The sequence below is a fragment of the Vombatus ursinus genome, unplaced genomic scaffold (assembly GCF_900497805.2).
Source record: "Vombatus ursinus unplaced genomic scaffold, bare-nosed wombat genome assembly UNPS02014794.1, whole genome shotgun sequence".
NCBI classification, from domain to species: domain Eukaryota; kingdom Metazoa; phylum Chordata; class Mammalia; order Diprotodontia; family Vombatidae; genus Vombatus; species Vombatus ursinus.
In genome coordinates, this window is record NW_020954572.1 from 11,901,972 (window position 1) to 11,911,137 (window position 9,166).

Sequence of the window (9,166 nt, forward strand, 5' to 3'; positions counted from 1 at the left end):
ACAACATCCTTTTGTGCTGAAAAAGAAAACTTACAAAGTATAGGCATAGATGTTTAAATATCATAAAATGTGTCTATCTAAAACCAGAAGCAAATAGCATATGCAACGGGAATATACTAGAAGCTTTCCCAATAAAAACAAAAACAATGCCATGCAAAGAAGCCCACCCTCTCCATGATTATTTGAAATAGTTCTGGAAATGCTAATAGCAATAAGATAAGAGAAAGAAATTAATGGTGTAAAGAGGAGATAAAACTATCTCTATTTGTTGATGAAATAATGGTTTACTTAAAAAATCCCAGAGACTCAGCAAAAATACTCATTTAGACAATCAATACATTCAGCAAAGTCACAAGCTACAAAACAAACCCTAAAAAATCAATTGTAGAAATAACTGATAGAGTCTGAATGCAGATTGAAGCATATTTTTTAAAGTTTCTTTATTTTTCTTATTTTTTTTGTTAGTCTTTGTTTTCTTTCACAACATAAGGGGGGCAAGAGGGATGATGAGAATTTGGAATTCAACATTTTAAAAATAAATGTTAAAGATGTTTTTACATGCAATTGGAAAAAATATTAAAGATGAAAAAAATCAATTACATTTCTGTATGATACAATTTATACAATGCATTATATATTTTATATAGTGCCTTTCCATATAATAACAAAATCCAAGAGTCAATAATAGAAAGGGAAGTCCCATTCAAAATAATAACAAAATACATAAAATATTTAGAGATTGGTCTATTAAAACACATAAAATACTCATCGTTTCAACTACAAAATACTCCTTAAGGAAATAAAGAACAAATTAAATAGATGAAGGAATATTCGGTGTTCCTGGCTGGGCCATGCCAATATAATAAAAATGACAATACTACCAAAGTTAACTTACAGTTTTAATGTTATACCAACCAAACAATCAAAGGGAAACTTTATAGAATTCAATACCGTAATAAAGAATTCATTTGAATAATAAAAGGTCTAGCATATCAAGGGAAATATTGAAAAGATAAAGGACTGAAGAGAGAATGGCACTTCCAGACGCGGAATTAAATTATAAAATGACAGTCATCAGAACCATCTGGTAATTAGTTTAAAAAATTGAGATGTAATCAACAGAGAATCAGAAACAATGGAACTCAATAACCTAATATTAAAAAATCAGAAAACATACATTACTTAGGAAAAAACTTCATACTCAACAACAACAACAACAAAAAAAACTCTTGGGAAAACTGGTCCTGAAGAAATTAGGCTTAAACACCTTAAACCATAATACACTATATATTCTAAATGAATATGTGACTTGTATATTAAATATGATTCCATAAAATATTAGAAGAGGACCAAATCATATTCCTTTCATAGCTATGGGTAGGAGATACATTCCTAACCAAAAAAGGGAGAGAGGTTATTATAAAACATAAAACAGATAACTTTGGTTACATGAAAGTGAAAAGCTTCTAAAAATCTTTGTATCAAATTCTCTGAAAAAAATTTAGTGTACAAGATATACAAACAATTAATATGTTAGTGTATAGACATACATGCACATGTAAGATATACATATGTGTGTCAGATACATATGTGTATGCATATGAACATAAATACAAATATGTATGTAAGATATGTAAGAAACAGACCTATATGTTATTTATGTATTGGATAACAAGCCCATACATACACATACCATGCATCTATATGTTGTTTATATATAGTCTAAAATCTTTTCAGGCAGTTATGCAATACAGTGGATAAAGTACCAGGCCTGGAGTCAGGAAGACTGATCTTCCTGAGTTCAAATCTGGCCTCAGATACTTACTAGCTGTGTGACCCTGGGCAAGTCACTTAACCCTGTTGGCCTCAGTTTTCTCATCTATAAAATGATCTGAGTAAGGAAATGGCAAGCTGCTCCAGTATTTTTGCCAAGAAAACCCCAAATGGGGTGACACAATTGAACAACAAATTTTTTTTCAGAGAACCTGATACAAAGATTCCCTCCATTTTACCATCTCTTCTTATCCTATATTAATTCATTTAATAATTAATTATTTAATTATAGCAATTCATATTATATATTTATTTTTATGTAATATTTATATGATTTATAGAAATAAATTCTATTATTAGAATATATTATAAATTATAACATGTGTATGTGTGCATATAAACAAATGCACACAAACTAAAAGCCTTCCCTGATAGCAAAATGCTCAAAGGATATGAACGGTTGTCAAAAAAAATTGCAAATTATTAACAACCATATGAAAGGATTTCCGAGTCACTAATAATAACAGAAATGCAAATAAAAACAACCCTCACATCTTACTTTCTAACCTCCAATTTGGCAAAGATTATTAAAGTTGGGAATAGTTATTGTTGGAGGGGTTCTGGGAAGATATACACACTAGTGGATTGTTGGTGGAGTGATAATCAATATAGCCACTTTGGAAAGTGTTTTGGAATTATACAAATAAAGTGACTAAAATGTCCAACCTTTGCACCCAGAGATTCCATTACTGGGCTTTTATTCCAAAGGGGCCATTAATAAGGAGAAAACCATGATATTCACAGAAACATTTATAGCAGCACTTTTCCTAATAGCCAAGAATTGGAAACAAAGTAGATGTCCATCAATTGAGGAATGGTTAAAAAAAAATTGTGGTATGTGACTATAATGAATATTACTGTACTGTATGACATGATGAATACAGAGAAACCAAGACTTGATACAGAGTGAAGTAAGCAGAGCCAAACAACATGCACAATAACTACAACAATATAAGTGCAATGGGTGACTACACACACACACACACACACACAAAAGTGAATGTTGCAAAGTTGAAAAGAACAAACATGCCTCCAAAGAAGACATATGAGAAGACCACCCCACACACAACCCTTTACAGAGGCAGGAGGTCCATGAGAGTGGTACATGGCATATATTTATAGACTTTTGTGACACATGGGTCAGTTTTGCTGATTTTATCTCTTTTTTTTGTTTTGAAATATTATTTGCTATAATGGATTGCTCTGTGAAAGAGGAAGAGGAGGGATAGTGGGGGGAAACTTTTGTGATGTTAAAAAAAACAAAAAACATCAATAATTATTTTTTAAAGCAAAATCAAAAAAAGAAAAGCAAAAGAAAATATAAGGTATATTCTTCCAAGGTCACACAACTAAAAAGTTTGTAAGCCTGTAATCCAATAGTGGTCTCCTGGCTCCCAGTCCAATATTGTTTCCACTCTCCTTCAGTCTCATTGAATCTTCATTCACGTTTATGTAGTGCTTTAAGGTTCACTGAGTATTCTCTTCCTCGTGGTACATCTCGCCCTCCAAAGGGATCCGAGTGCAGCCAAATGCCAAGCACTGTTGCCAAACCATAGCAACAGGAAGAAATGGAAGTAAGTATAAACAAATTTTCTCTGTTTCTCAGGTGTCATCTGTGATTTGTTCTGCTTCCCTCCTGGCAGAGTCTCTTGATTCGATCATCCTCTTGTGGTGTGTATGTAGGCAGCAGGTGCCAACTGTTGCTTCTACCCTGGCCAGTCCTTTTGCCAAAGCTGCCAGTTTCTACAGCCCATTTATCTACATTGGCATGGACTTGAACTCCCGTCATGACAACAAGAACCTGTTCCTCAGTCTCCACAAAGATCAAGATTCATCCTTACAAGCCCCAGCATTCACAGGCTTCCCGAGCTCAGAGAAATATCTGATGCCCAGAATTCCTAAAACCAAAATGCCAAACTTCAGAACAGATCCAGCTCCAGAGACAATCGTTCTGTTTCTAATAAATTCCCTGTGTTTAGAGGGAAAATAACTCAAAGGAAAGAGTGAAGCAGATCACCTTTGATCTAAAGCAAGAAAAATAAGGGTGATGTTTTTCAAAGAGTAAAAATAACCTTCTACAGCAAAGGGACCTTTGTCTGCTGTCCAGCCCAGGCAGCATCCCACTCCCCTTCTCCTCTTACAATCCTACTCTCTACTCTCCTACTCAGTCCTTCATGCACCTCCCACCTCCTCAAATATACTGGAAACTGCTCATAATGTTTACATGTTGATCCAAAATAAATTCAGTCTTGTAAATAAGAGTCCCAGCAAACGGGCAAAATTGGTAAAGAACGATGACAGCATTTCAGGATTGATAGAGCTAGGCGGCACAGAGTATAGAGCATGGACCTGGGGGTCAGGAAGAACTAGCTCAAATTCAGCCTCAGACACTTACTAGCAAGCCACTTAATTTCTGTTTGCCTCAGCTTCCTCATTTGTAAGATGGCAATGATAATTGCCCCCGCCTCCCAAGATCAAGATCAAGATGTGAAGATCAAATGATATAACCGATGTAGAGTACTTTGCAATCTTTAAAATACTGTATAAGTGATAAATATTATTATCTTAGTGGCCATTAAGTCTAAACTCTACCTGATAAAGGCCCTATCTAGAATGTACTTTACAAGTGGTCATCCAGTCTTTGCTTAAAAGGGAATCCCTTTCCTTCCCCTTCCCTTCCCTCTTCCCTTTTCTTCTCTACTCTCCCTCCCTCTATTTCCTCTCTCCTCTCCCTCTGTCCACATAAGGTATCATATCCTTACCTGCAGGTGCTCTGCCCAAAGGAATGTACATTTTGATGTACATTCTCACCAGATATGTTGGGGTTTTCAGCCTAGGTTTTTTTGAAGGACCATACCTTAAACTCAAATCACCCTGACTCTTGGTCTCATTGATTGGCCAACAGTAGATCCCAGCGCAAGACTCATTTGGTCATTGTTTGGGCTCTGATGGCTCAGAGTGAGTGCAAATAGCAATTGTTTCTGTTTTGGCCAGAAACTCTGACGGTCTTCCCTTCCCACATTTTTTTCTTTTTTGACTAGGTAAAAAAGGTCATTCTTTGCTTCATTTCTTCTTACCTAGCCTTAATCATTGAATGGCCATTGCTTCAAACAAACTGAGACTTGGGAAAACCTTAGCTTAAAAGGGTCTCCCATTCTCCCACTGCATCAGGGCCATCTCCAGTTGTCCTGATCTACATCTTGCCACTGGACTTTGATGGCTGCCTCACTTAAATCTAATTCACTTGCAAGTCATAGCATCACCTTCCTCATGTCATTGGTCCTCTTCAAGAATGAAGAACAAACAACAGCAACAAAGGGGAATCCACTCCCTATATCAGCAGTCCTTTCCACTTTTGAAGTCTCCCTTGTATCAAGCCTAAATGTATATCTTTGCAGCTTTCACCTGTTAATCCTTCCTCCACCCTCGTGGGTCAAGCAGAACAATTCTAATGCTTTTCCCACATGATAGCAATCCAAATGCTAGAAAACAGTTTTCAGGTGCCCTCTAAATCTTCTCTTTTCCAGGGTAAGCATCCCTAATGTCCAACCAGTCTTCATAACCTTGTCCCTTAGCCTTTATCCAGATGCCTCCTCGCTTATCAATGTTCTTCCTAAAATGTGCTTTCAAGAATGGACCTCTAGTTTCTGGACATGTCGTGACCAGAGAAAAGTACAGGGGACTCTCATATTAATTCCTGGATACTATCATTGTTGTTAGTCCTTTGTCTAGAAGAGGACCAATGATATCACATGCATTATTTCTTTGCTTGCACCTGAATTGTCTATGAGTGAGGCAGAGCTGCAAAAAGTCATCAGCCTCGCTCTGTCCTCCAGAGTCATCGAAGTCCAGTGGCATGACAAAGGTCAAGATGACTGGCAATGGCCCAAGATGCAATCTTTTGATGAGGACTAAGGTTACATTAGCTTTTTTGACTGCCTTATTGGCAGCACTGCCTCATTGTGCTTGTATAATAAAACAATCAGATTCTTTTTTCAGATATAACCAGGGTCTCAATGTCCATTTGCATTAGCCTCTCCTCATTAATGGACTGATTACTCAATGCTCTGTACCTGCATGAAGGATGGAGTTGGTAAGAGCTTGAGAAGAAAAATCTTGGAATTCTGGCTTCAAGAGAGAAGATACACGATTCCAGATTCAGAGAGGTTCCTTGAAAAAGAGAAGGTTCTGGGGAAAAGCCAACCTCAAGAGAAGCCAGCATCTTGATCATATCCCTGTCTTCAACTTACTGGACCAAAGACTTTGAACAATTTCCTTTTAGGTGAGATCTGAGACTCTATTTCTCGTTTGAACTGAGATATCAACATCTCCCTGTGTGAAACTCATTCACTTTGTGTTCTATCTGGTGTATTCTCACCTGCAGACCTTCTCTGATTTCTATTTACTTTAAGGCTTGCATAAATGGATTTCTTTGCTATTTGCAACATATAGTGTTTGTGTAACTGGCATTTGGTAGGAAGGAAGTCAGGCCTTTGATACATAGCTTCAGACACTCCTTCCCCATTAAAGAAGACACATTGCTATCTGTTTTGTTTCTGAACTCTAAGGACTAAGGGACCTTTCCCTCTGACTTGTAGCTGAAACTTTCTATTCCTCCTAAATTATGAGTTCCTTGAGGACTATCTTGCTTTTCAATTTGGATTTCCACTGCTTAGCATCATGCTTTGTACACAGTAAAGTGTTAATAAATGTCTTTCTATTCATTTATCCATCTATAAAATGGGAATCAATTGATATAACATATACAAAGTGCTTTGCAAACTTGAAAACTCTACAATGTCAGTTTTTATTACAAGAGGATTACTGTTCAAGGACTCTTGAACTTTGGATTCCATGACTTCTGAGGTCCTCTCCAACTCTGAGCTTTTCTGATTCTCAAAGACTTCCAGTTATAACCAATCTTTTTGCCTGCCTTATGTTTTCTCAGGTGCTGCATGAATAGTGGCTGTCTATTTCTAGGTATTAAGAATCCTTTCAATTCTTTCTTTTCAAATTTTAAGGGCCATGATGCAATATTTAATGTAAATGAAAATATCTGGAAAGCCCCTACCTTCTGAAGTCATTCTGCTAACATAGTTAGCTAACATAGTTGGCAATTTTGAGGCATTCATAGTATATTCACACACTGCTTTTATGAGATCTTCCAAAAATGAGTCATGTATCAGACTCCATAAAAACCTTTAACTAAATCATGGTCACTAGTAGTAAAAGACATAATCTCTCTCTCTCTCACTTATGGAAAGGACTTTTTTTTTTCCTACCAAACAGAAAAAATTATTGGAGACAAAAACAACAACATAAAGATAGATTTGAAAGACTTAAGAACTCTGATCAATGAAATCACCAACCATGATTCCAAAGGACCAAGGATGAAGTAAACATGCTACCCACCACCTGATAAAGAGGTGATGGATTCAAGGGTTCAGAGGTAGGCATTGTTTGGACATGCCAATTTGGGAATTTGCTTTGCTCCACTATACATATTTGTTACTAAGCTTTTTGATCTAAATGGAGGGCAGTATAGAGTGGGGTAGGAAAAGGGAATATGAGACAAGGTTCTAACAAAAAAGAAACAAAAAGAAAAATGTCTTTGAAATGTTTCTGAAATGCATACAAGTGAACAGAAGATAGGCCAGAAGTAATCATAAACAAGCAGGGTAGCTTTGAAAGTAACATGTTGAATTTATTACAGACTTTTTAAAAAAAAAAGCAAGTTATACAGAAGAGATTCACGGGTTTTGTGAATGGCCCTCCCTTTCTGTCCTACCGTATATATGGAAGTGTTCATTTTAGCTGTTCTTCTAAATTAGAATTCTTTAGATGGGGGAAAAGAGGTTGGTCTTTGGGGTAAAAGAACAAAATTGAACCAAGAGATTTGAAAAAAAGACATAAAGGGATAAAGATTTAAGCAGAATCTAAATAATCAGGAGATAAAGTTAGAAGAAATAAACTGAAGTACCATAGTTTAAATCCTCTGACCCCTTACAGGGGCACCACCATCTTTTGTGTAAAGGCATTGCAGGCTGGTTGGGGGCATAAATGGGGACATAGGGCATACAGAAAATGGGTGTAGCCCTATCAAGTTCCTAGATAAACAAAGCAGGGATGATGATCCCTATAGCCTCCTGGCAAGAGGAAGAGCTGTAGGAGGAAGAGGGAAAAAGGAACAAACATTTATGAAGCCATTAAGCCACTACATGCCAAGCACTGTGTTAAGCGTTTTACAAATATTGCCTCACTCAAGTATCAGCACAACAAGTCTATGAGTTAGGTGCTATCATTATCCCCATTTTACCGTTGAAGAAATTGAGGAAGACGGAAGTTAAGTGACTTGCCCAGGGTCAAATGGCTAGCAAGTGTCCAAGGCCATATTTGAATTCAGCTCATCCTGACTAAAGCCACCTAGCTGACTCCCCACAAGTGGGTTGAGAGTCCTGATGAAGAATCTTCCCATGAGGCAGCAGGCATGGGGCCACAGCTGTACTATTTGCAATGGCACCATCTATTGGTATACATCTGAGGTCCTCAGAGGAAGTAGTACTTTTTTCCCATTTGCTAAACATTAGCTCTTTTAGTGAGAAAGGGAGGCCTTCAAATATCCAGTCCTCAGACTAGGGAAAAGCTACTTTCTTTCCATAAAGTGAGAGGTCTATCACCAATAAGAGTCCTGAACTCAGAGTCTAAGTTCTTTTGAAACACAGAACAGACGTCTAGCTAATTAGAGTCCTAAAGCATTCCATCTGTTTTTTGAACTGACTTCCTCCTGCTAGTAGATGAAGGTCTCTGTTCCCAGTCTCTATCTGACTTAAAATTAGAAAGTTCCCTTTAACTCTAGTTAATGTCACTTCTCTCTCCAGCTGTTTGGTGGAGTTGCATTCCACATTAACACCCTGTTCAGATAATTACTTCGTTTCAAGCCTAAGGGCAATATAATGATCTTTTGTGTCCTTTAGGGTAAAGAACAGAACTTTGGTCAATTAAAGCCTAGTACTTTCCATAACTCCAGATTACCTCACTTCATGCTAATACGTACCTCTACCAGATTAAACCCAACTGTCTTCTAGTCATATCAAGCTGTGTAAGTCCAGCACCATGAAGATCTACTGCCAGGCAAAAATATTAGTGAACAGAAGTAGTCTTCTTACACCTAACTCCCCAACATGTGTCCTATCATCCAATGGCGCTGGCCTCCTGGCAGTTGCACAAACAACACACTCCATCTTTCAGCTCCAGGCATTCTTTCTGGCTGTCCTCCATAATTGGAATGTTCTCCCTCTTCTACTCCAACTACTGTTTTCCCTGCCTTCCTTTA